This window comes from Cyprinus carpio, chromosome A21, assembly GCF_018340385.1.
Source record: "Cyprinus carpio isolate SPL01 chromosome A21, ASM1834038v1, whole genome shotgun sequence".
In the NCBI taxonomy this organism is placed as follows: Eukaryota; Metazoa; Chordata; class Actinopteri; order Cypriniformes; family Cyprinidae; genus Cyprinus; species Cyprinus carpio.
The window spans coordinates 21,365,816-21,377,439 of NC_056592.1; the positions used below are offsets into that span (position 1 = coordinate 21,365,816).

An 11,624-nucleotide genomic window follows, 5' to 3' on the forward strand; every position below is an offset into this window, starting at 1 on the left:
GACTTGCCAAGTTATTCTTTCCATCATTATCTGATATGAATAATAATCTTTATATTTAACATCAGCACTGCAAAACCCTTCTTATGGTATTGTATTCTTGATTACAGCAATCAAAACAACATTGGCATATAAGCTCAATTATTACTTGCACATAACATTTTTTCAGATATCTGTCTTTCGTTATTTCTGGTTTTCATTCACATGACTGGCCCGAATACCTGGCAGGCAAAACATCCACTGAACTGCAGCACAAGCCTGTCAATTTTCCATCTGTTTCCAATCCACAAATATTTAGATAAAACAAAGATATGTGAACAAAATGCAAGTTTTGACATTTGCAGTACATATAAAACACCCGCTGCAATATTTCAATTAAAAACAGCGTGACATTCTAAAACATTTAATTTGAAAACACTTTAAATGCCTTTAAAACAGTGATAAATTCAGAGCGTTTTAATGTTGTCATTAGCCCCTTTCACGCAGTAATACCAGAAAATTGCCGTAAATTTACAGGAACGACTTTACCGGTAAATTCATAAATGTGAAAGGTGCTTTACCGGCAAAGCACCATTCACACATCAATTTCAAAATACCAGTAAATTCGGTGTCATCATTAACTGGAAATGACCTCTAAACCGGTAATTTACTGGTAATGATATAAGTTCTTATACTGGTAAATTGCCAGAATGAATTTACTGCTATTTCTGTAAAGGTCCTGTTCACACATGATCTCTTAACGGTAATTTACCGGTAATTACCAGTAAAGACTGTATGTGTGAAAGGGGCTATTGACTTGCACACTGATAAAGCAATCATCAGTAACTATCAGATTCATCTCCGCAGAACAGCAGAGCCAAAGCTCAACTCACGTCATGATCAAAACAATGTTGTAGTTTTGCACTTCAACTGCTAGAAGACTAAATATTCGACTTGACCGTGCATACCTATGTATGATAAATACATTATAAAAACAGTGTTTACAGACAAAGATCCAACATTTAAACTGCGACAATTTAAACCCTAACGCTAACCCAAACCTAATCGTGCATATGTGTGTATGATAAATACAGTATATAACTACACCCAAGAGGATGTGTTCTTTTTAGTAAATATACAGAACAAATTAGTATGAGAGAAATGCAGAAAATAAATGGGTAGTTGATTCGAATTGCTTTTGGAAGAATGGTCTGCTAAAATTACGTTAAGCACCATTTTGCTAGATTACAATTATTATGCATGTGTTTTTTAATGAATGAAACTATGGAATGTTTGTATTCAAGAGAAACTGATAAGATATACACTTTTCTTTGTGCATCAAACAGTATGCATACATTTTAACCTACCCCATATACAAACAGCATTCAGCAGCGTTTGAAAGCATGCAGACATTGTTGTGGCTTTATCATGACAACGATAATGTGATATAAAGTGTATAAGAGTCTTCTGACACCAGCAGCTGATGCTGGTGAGTTGTGTTTGCTACTTCTATTCTACCAGTCAAAATAAAGATCCTCATGCACTTCATCTTGGACTGAAGTGAAACATAAAGCTGGAAAGTTCGGTCTGAGCTGTGTTATGGTTTTTGTCTGGAGCAAAACTTTGGATAATTTTTGCTTACTAGTTTGTGCAATAATAATTACTAAATAATAGGTGTGTGTTACCAAGTAATTCTAGTTCAAGCGAGTTGACATTCTCTTGTTTTGTGCTTATGTGAAAGTGCAATAATTCTGATGAAAAGTAAAAAAAAAAAATGAGAGTGTTCATGATTAATAATCATGATTATATTTTCTGAGCAAAATAATCGTGACACACACAATGACCCTGTATAAAATGTGTCTCCACGCACATGTGTCTCTGACAGCTGGCTGTGGCATGCTTATCTTAGCCAACATAAGAAACTAGTGTTGAAACTGTTTTAATTTAATCCAATTAATTATTCTGATCATTACGCAATGGTCCTGCCCATGATGTGCTCCACATTTAAGATACACCTCGTAGGGTTTTTATTTATTTATTTATTTTATAATTTTGTTGCATTCTTTTTTGGACAGCATCAGGAAAGTGCCTGAACATGTGCATGGCCCACCACGCAAACTGCATTCACAATATTTGATAAAATGTACAATATCTACAACAAACAACCAACTAACCCTTTATTTTAAATATGCTCAATCAGCTAAATAATAAACTATGGCTTTTGTCTCAATAAACTCCTAATTTGCTTCTTATTAATAGTTAGTAAAGTAGTTGTTAGTTTAGGGATGGGGTCGGATTAAGGGCTCTAAAATATGCTCATGCAGAATGAGGCATTAATATGTGCTTTTTAAGTACTAATAAACAGCCTATACATGCTTGCTACTGTAGTTAATAGTAAACTTTGAATACTACAGCTGAAAATCACTTAAAAGTTTCCTTTTCTCATCTTAAGAAGCCTTGTTAGTCACGCCACAAACTGAAACATGGCACAGCGCTGCGCCTTTCTGATTCATCAGACAACACATTCAAACTTATTCTTTTTCTGTTGGCATTTCGTATGTTAATCCAGGTTGATCTCATATGCATCGGTAGGTATTTATATATTAAGTGCACATGTGCATTTTCAAATTTTTTAATATTTGGGTGGAAATATGTTTCAGTTTTTATTGTTATGTCTATGTGTATAATACAGTCATATTGTATGTAAATGTTTTTTTATTTATTTATTTATTTTTTTATTTTTTTACAGATGAATACTGATGAAATCACATTAGTTCATCTGTAGGTGTAAAACTATTATTTTTAGCTTGGATAACTAGTACCATACTTACATTTCAGCTAAAACTGGATAATGACATAAAATAAAAACTGACAACAACAGCGCCAACAGATGATTTCATGAGCTAAATATGGTTGCGCTGCTCTGTATGAATATTACAAATGCCAAACAAGGGAAATGTTTAAATGCTTTACTGACGTAAACTGGATAAACAGGAACCTTAGTAATAATAATAGTCTTTTCACCCAGTATCAATTACAAAACTCCACAAAGACTTATCTGTTATGGTTCATCCACAGGTTGAGTTTGAAGAGGGTTTGCAGAAAAGGTTAGCACACATCGTGAACAAACAAAATGAAAAAGCTCCACAATATTTGTTTAAACAAGACCACGCATCCAAACAAACAACTTTAAATATTGCAGCAGGAACGTGAATAGCATTACAAAGGTTAAAAATAACTTTTGTGACTTTTTCAAGAGCTTCCAATTGGATTGCAGATTACACGTTGAACCGCAGCTGAGCAATTCTCAATACGGAGTGAAACAAGTGATGAACTGGGACTGGGAAGAACAATCAGGCACTCTGTATGACTGCATGAAGACATCACAATGATGCTATATTCTGCTGCTTGAGATTATTCACATATTTGCACTAGATCACATCTGTTCTCCCGAGGAAGCATCATCACTGTGTTTGAATAAGACACAGGAATATCACACGTCCCCGTGCTTCCATTATCAATTCATTTATGAGTGTGTAATCCACTCGGATGCTCCACAGCAGTGCATCGCAGGTCTGTTCTAATGGGGCTGTCAACAGAAAATACAATGCCAAACACAACTAACCTTTTAATTGCTTTAGTGGGCTAATCACAATAATCAAGGATTGAAATAAAGTAATAAAATAAAATAAAATAAAATAAAATAAAATAATATAAAAAATAAAATAAAATAAATAAAATAAAGGTTTTTTTTTTTTTTTTTTTTTTTTTTCGTCCAATCAAACTGTACAGCATTTTTGGGCAAGCAAACCTAGACAGATGTCAACATGGACAGGTTGTGTGATGCCCTCATCCTCAAAAACCATTAACAAAAACGCAAAAGTAAAAGAAAATGCCACCCAGATTAAACTTCTGTTTTTGTTCATGTTTGTACAAAATTGTCTGGTAATGTTCATGGTAAAATCATTGTTATTACTTTTGTACCTTAAACTGTTTTGGTTTAGTTCAGAGTAAAGTCTGTGTCTTGAAGCTGAATTCAATGAGCCAACACAACACAGTTTCAGAAGCAATACGTACTATGGGTAATAATAGCATTGCATTTAGTATAACAATAAAATAAAAATCACAAAAAAAAACAAAAAAAACAAAACCTGTTAGACATTTCATTAGCTGTTATGCCAAATGTACACTCTTTCTTTTGATACACTGTAAAAATGTTTTCCTGTTCAGTTTATGATGAAAACGGGCAGCTGTGCTAGAACATTTCATTACAAAATACAATGATGATGTTACAAGCATTTTAGTGCCTTACATTTATATAACGTTAATATATACCAACCTATTTGAGCTGTTGAAATCTGTCATAATAACAGATACACAGCACAGCAACATGATGACTTCAATTTCAGCAAAAGTGACCTCTCCAGTAACTGTCTGTGACTAATAATAACATAAAGACAGATGAAAGTGTAGCCCACACAAACATGAAACACCATCATAATAGCTCAAATACTGATGCATGCTATAAACATGTAATAAACTAAACACATAATGCAAATGTGATGGTTTGCACAGGGAAAGACCAGAATTTCTCCATGAATTAGAAGGAGATTAATTTCTTTAACTTTTATTCAGGAGAGTCTTATATTGTTGAACATCAATTCAACAATATTCTACATGTATCTAAAATAATGTAATTTTTTACATTCTCTTCTGTTATAAATAGTAAATCACCTATTCCGCCACAAAATGATGTGATTGTCCAAGTAGCTTTTATATGAAAAAAAAAAAAATTATTATATTGCTAGAAAAATGTGTAGGCTATATAATAAACTGTTATAATGTTTTATGCTTTACGAATAATGCGATGAAACAATAAATAAACAGCTTAATCTATAAGAATAAATGAAGGTAAATTCTGATTAAATATAAGCTGTAATTAAACTTGCTCGTGTAAGTGAAGGTCCGATCAGATATCTGGTGTAGCGCTGATCTTCTGTTTGAGTTTGAGTCGGATGCACAGCACTGTCACCTCGGCTGGACCGTAGACCCGGTGCTTGAGCAGCTGCCTCACCAGACCGCATGTTCGGGCATCAGAGCCGCTCCGCGCGCCTCGGATGCCCAGAAGTGCTGTCTAGGTAGGCAGTTACACATGACACCCTGACTGCACAAACCAGGAGTCCGGTAAAAACTCTTGTTGAGGTAGGCTACTCGATACAAACAAACGGCATAAAACGAGAATGTGAATCCAGTTCAGAGCGCGACTGAGACGGAAAGCCGCTCGTGCTCATTGCGACGCGCGAGCATCCCGCGCAGCAGCGCCGAATAAAGTGACTGTAGCTCGTTACCTGTCGTGTTGCTGCGCGGAGACTGAAATGCTGCGTGAATTGCGCGTTATAGATGTCCAGAGACTCACAGACCCTCACAGTCCACGCGAAGGGAAGAACACACCCGCTCTCTCTTCATCCTTCAACTGAGAGTGACCCGCTATTCCAGCTCACCCTATTTCAACTGCTCTCTCTCTCTCTCTCTCTCTCTCTCTCTCTCTCACACACACACACACACACACACACACACACACACACACACACACACCGCCTGCGACGTCACACACACACACACATATATATATATATATATAACACACCGCTGCTGTGTCTGCACTGCTGTGTGTGTGTGTGAATAAATTTAAGAAAGAACTATTTTACAATCAGATATATTTTATATATATATATATATATATATATATATATATATATATATATATATATATAATATATTATATATATATATATATACGTTGTGGACCAGAATGTGTCTTTAAATCTAAATGCACCAAGTAATGTCCATTGATGGCAAAATGTAAAAGTGAAAGCAATTATGAATTACGAAAAAAAAAATTGTCCAACAGGAATTGTGCTTTCTATAGTTTGTATAAAATTATTATACATAAATCACAAATGACAACTTCACATGTATAAAAAAAAATTGTTCTGAGAACAGTTCAAATTCATTATAATCTTTATGAAAACTTTTTAATGGCAACATTTAAAAGTAAAATCAATTATGAAGTACAAAAATATATGCATTAAATAACAATGAGCATTACATTTGTTACACTATTTATTAATCTCTGCTAATGTTAGGAAATAAAAATACCATTTAATGGTTAATTTATGTCAGCTCAGGTCGAATAAATAATATTACAGAAATGACTTTTGATTTTAATCATGCATTTGTAAGTATTGAAATTGACTAATTATTTATAAATTACAATTAAGAAATATTTATTAGAAATCATTAATAAATGCTTTAGAACTACTTTCATGTTAAATAATGTTATTTGCTAATGTTAGTTAATGGAACCTTATTGTAAAGTGTTCAAATCATACTTTATATATAAAACTCAAACTTACCCTTGAGCAAACATTTATGAAAATGTTTGTTCTGGCAACACAGTTCAACCTTCAACATTCATTTCAAATCAATTTTATAGCTAATGATTCTTTATGTCAGTGTGGTTTTATGCTGCTCACTTGTTACCCAAAAGCATAATTTCACAGAAATAAAATCATTTGAAGTAATGGCCTAAAGATATAACACAGGTGATACAGTTACAGGGGATAATACAGGGTGAGCCATCAAAGCTTCCTCTGTAGGATTCTTCACAAAAGAGAAAAGAGCTTTATTAGTGCAGCAGCTAATTGATTACATGCAATACTGCAAAACAGCAAAGCAAGTTTGTTTCAACAACACATGAAAGCCGCTTAATTAATGGTGTGGCTTGAGAATGCTCTGTTCTAAATACAGCAACTCTGTCAAAGTCCTAGCAAAATAGAAATGACCCTTAATGGATCCTAAGTTGTCTTTTTTTTGGAAGGAAATGTACACTGCCATTCAAAAGTTTGGGATCAGAAAGATTTGTAATGTTTTTTTTAAAGAAGTCTCTTTATTTGATCAAAAAAAAATACACTTTAAAATAAGGTTTTCTATTTAAATATACTTTAAAATATTATTTATTTCTGTGATGTGCAGCTGTATTTTCAGCATCAATACGCCAGTCTTCAGTGTCACATGATCTTCAGAAATCATTCTAATATGCTCATTTATTATCAGTGTTGGAATATATATATTTTTTTAATTGTGATACTTTTTTTCAGGATTATTTGATTAAAAAAAGTTAAAATGGATTTATTCAAAATATAAATATTCAGTAACAATATTTACTACATTTACCACTGTACTATCACGGTTCATCAATTTTGCATATATTTGCTGAATAAAAGTATTAAATTCTTTCAAAATTAAGAAAGAAAATAAATTACTGAACCCCAATCGATTTAGTGCATACTGTTACAAAATATTTCCTTTTTAAATAAAGAATAAATATAAAGGATGTAACAGCAGCACTTTTTAATAATCTTAGACAAAACAATGGAGAATATCCGTGGAGAAGAACGTGTTACAGTAAGTTAAACATAAGACAAGGAACTAAACAAATATACACAGGCAGATAATAATGAAACTAGAAACAAGTGTGTAACTTAATTGGAAACTGTGACAACAAATGAGGAGTGTGAACAAAGGAAACAAGAACAAAAGAGAAAAACAAGGTTTGAAAAATGAAAAGTCCATGAAACAGAACATAACTGTGACAAGTATTTTGTTTAACCGTTTAGCTTTGATTACTGTGTGCATTCATTGTGCCATCATTTTGACAAGCGTATGCAAAATCATTCATTTCCATCAAGAGTTGCATTACTTTTTCGCCAATATGTTGTAGTAACAATGGGAAAGCCTGTAAAGTCGACTCTATCACAGCTTAAAGACTGTCAGGGAGGTTAAGGTCATGACTCTCTGGTGAAGACTGTACTCTTTCACAATTTGAGCCCTATGAATCTTGGGCACATCTTCAGATTTGGCTGTTCAAGAAATAAAAAGCTACACACTTAACAGTGTACATACAGTGTGAAAGGGTATAAGAATATTTCACACAAAAATTAAAATTTGCTGAAAATGTCCTCAGCATCCGGCTATTCAAGATGTAGGTGAGTTTGTTTCTTCGTCAGATGTGGAGAAATGTAGCATTGCATCAGTGTCTCAGCAATGGATGCTCTGCAGTGAATGGGTGCCGTCAGAATGAGAGTCCAAACAGCTGATAAAAACATCACAAAAATCCACAAGTAATCCACAGCACTCCAGTCCATCAGTTAACATCTGGAGAAGCAAAAAAGATGCGTGTTTGTAAGAAACAAATCAATCATTAAAATGTTTTTAACTTTAAACCACCGAAACATGAGTCTATAATCCATAATAATGCTTCCTCCAGTGAAAAAGTGGTCTGGTCTGAATAAGGAGTGAAATCTGCACAGATCAAGAATTGTTTACAAGCCAAAACAGCTCTAAACAAATACTGTATGTGTGTGGATTTTGATGTGAGAGACGACAGGGGATGGACTTTTTCACAGAAGGAAGCGTTATTATGAATTTTGGACTTGTATTTTTGCCAGAAGTCATGGATTGAAGTTAAAAACATCTAAATGGATTTGTTTCAGCTTTTGTCTTCTCCAGATTTTAACTGATGGACTGGAGTGGTGTGTATTACTTGTGGATTATTGTGATGTTTTTATCAGCTGTTTAGTCTCTCATTCTGACGGCACCCATTCACTGCAGAGTATCCATTGCTGAGACACTGATTGAATGATAAAAGATTTAATGCTAAATTTCTCCAATTTTGCTCCCATAAAAAACTTACTTATCTACATCTTGGAAGACCTGAGGGTGAGCAAATGTCCAGCAAATTTTAAATTTTGCAGGAACTATTCCTTTAATTTCCCTTCATTTTCATTTAAAGCTCAGGATTTCAGTAGATAGTAGCAGTGCATAAGATCGCTGTGGCCTAAACAATTTTCCACAAATTGCTCCCAGAAAGAAAAGTTAACTTTTGTCCTTGCTCACCCTGGGGCTCAAGCTGAAAAAATAGATTATAGCCCATATGGGGTCGTGAATGGCGAGACAACCATGTAAGGGCTCACAAAAACCCTAATATTTAATTTATCTGATTTATGCAAATGATGTATTACTTGCATATTTTAGTGCTATCTTGTAACCAATATTCAGCTTGTGGAAGACACCACACATCATAGAGCTGTCAGATTGATGTAGGATGTCTTACTGTAACTCTCAGACAGCACTAGTGTCTTGTGTGTACATGACAAGCTGAAGCAAAGCATCTTCTTTGCAATGTCTTAAAGTCCTGATAGTTCTTTGAAATTTCCAAAAGAACCAAGGATTAATGTGCTCATCATCCGAAAAACTTTCACAGATCAAGGCTCTTCTGTTAGTCAACATCTGTTCGAGGTGCACGAGTTAAACCCTTTGAAATGCTCTTTGAATCGAACAAAGTTACAAGAGGAAGCCTTGCTGATGAGAAACACCCGCCTGCACTGACAATCCTGTCCTCGGCATCACTTGACAAGGCTTTTTTCTTAACTTTCAGCCTCTTGCCCCAAAACTTTCCTGAGGAATTTTCTTGCAGGTTTCCAACTCCTCTAAAAGGGCTGTTTTGAAAATACTGAAACACTGATTGCTACAAACCTACTGTAACATCCCTAGATATGAAAGGTGGCACCTTTAAAGCAATCCGACTAAGGGAGTATATGATAGAGGCAACTTGGCAATACAAAATGAATGAGGTTGAAGCGGATAAACGGTGGCGGGATGGTTTTAGATGGTTAAACACGGCTAAAACCTGTATCTTTGCTGTAAAACCATGTTGCAAGGATCACATAAACTTACACAGTTGCACTGGTATGCATGGTTTTTAATGTAACGCTTTGTTTTCCAAAGAAGCATAACATATATAATGTCACATGAGCAAGTATCACATCTGCTGTTGTGGTTCAGATCTTGCTTTGGCATGCTCTCTGTCACTTTCCCTTTTTGATCGCAGATTTGCTGTAGTTCGAGGTTTCTTCGTTTTGATTCCCGAGAGGTCATCGAGGGCTGTTGTTTTGAACATGTTAAATGCTAGCTTGTTGACTAGTTCAACTCCTCAGCACTCACACACTATATAGACTCACCATAATGAATACGGTATTGGCATATCAGAATAAGACAAGAAGATGAATTTTAACACTGATTTTTTTTTTGTTCTGTACTTGCTCGATAATGGAATTTGGTTCATTTTTAACAAATTCTTCCACAGTGCAGCTTTAACAACAGGCACATTTTTGTAAAAATGTTCACATAATGATTGTTGTTTAATCTCACAAATTACGTGAAAAATACTTTTGTCTGTGAGCATTCATTGTTCAATAGATACATTTTATCTTTGTCATGGACAATATTCAGCTGGAATCATCTTAAAGACCCAAAAATGAAAATTCTGTCGTCATTTACTCACCGTCATGTAATTCCAAACCTTTATGAGTTTCTTTCTTCTGCTGAACACAAAAGAAGATATTTTGAAGACTGTGGGTAGCCAAAGAGTTGATGGTAACCATTGACTTCCATGGTATGTTTTTCTATACTAAAGTTTTTTTGTATGGAAAAAAACAAAACAAAACAAATGAACAAGCCAAGCTCAGGTGACAAAATGTAATGCAAAAGTAATGTAATGCATGACTTTTCATAAAAGTAAATAAGTAACGCAATTAGTTAGATTTTTATGGAGTAGTGCAATATTGTTATGCATTGCAATAATGCATTAACCCTCTTTCCCCAAAACCGTTACACAGTACACCTCACAGCAAGTATTTTTGAACCTTTACATGGCTAAAACTGCCAAACAGATTACAGCATCCTTTTCAATCGGATCAATATTAAATTTAGAATGAGCTCAATCGGATTGAGGTGTTTATATGAAGGCTTTTCAGTCTTACTGAGCCATCAATCCGATTATAAAGGAATTAATAGGTTGCATGTAAACATAGCTATTTTTTTTTAAATGGTTCTTTACTGGCATGTATGGTTCTGCGAAGAACCTTTAACATTAGTGGAATCTTTCCATTGCATAAAATGTTATTCACTGTGGAAAAATATATTCTCTAGATTAGTTCTTTAGATTATTAAAATGTTCAGTCAAATCTGTGCGATCAACTTGAACTTATTGCATTATATGTGTGGAAAAATTCCACATCTCATGGATTGCCATTGAAATGACTGGATTTCACAGAAGGCAACTTTAAACTGCTTGTGATTTCTCTAAACTTTGACTTGGATGAACACTGAAAATGGTAATGGAAACAGAACTGTGTGTTGAGTTCTCATATGTGAACTCACAAATAGATGAAACAGATTTGCTTGAATGTTTTGTTACAAATTTGCTTCCTTACAAGAAAAACTGAGCTCCAAGACTGATGTCCATCAGGCTATCTTCTTGACTGTATGACTAAGCAATTATCTGACTGTCTGTGTGTTTTAGCACCCTCCTCTCACTGTAACATGGAGAATCAGGCAGAAAATGTCCCTTTCGCTGCTGCCGTAAAAAGCTCTCGTCTGCAGGATGGGTAATCAAAGCACAGCGGCGTGCCAGAAAGCTTAAGGACAACATATCTGAGCATCAGCCCCATCTTCTGATTTGATGCACATTCACAGTCTCTGCTTAATGCTCCTCATTCCTTTTGTTTCTTTTGCTTTGCCTTTCT

At 34.6% G+C, this 11,624-nt stretch overlaps 1 protein-coding gene across 1 annotated transcript in view; it reads right to left on the reverse strand.

Annotated features, from left to right (window-relative positions):
* The window catches only part of fstl4 (follistatin-like 4), a 161,499-nt gene extending 156,014 nt beyond the window's left edge, over positions 1–5,485 (reverse strand). Inside the window, exon 1 of the mRNA XM_042711302.1 lies at positions 5,325–5,485. The gene's annotated coding sequence lies outside the window, so the exon portion shown is untranslated. The remainder of the gene's footprint in view (positions 1–5,324) is intronic.
* Between the last annotated feature and the right edge of the window lie 6,139 nt (positions 5,486–11,624).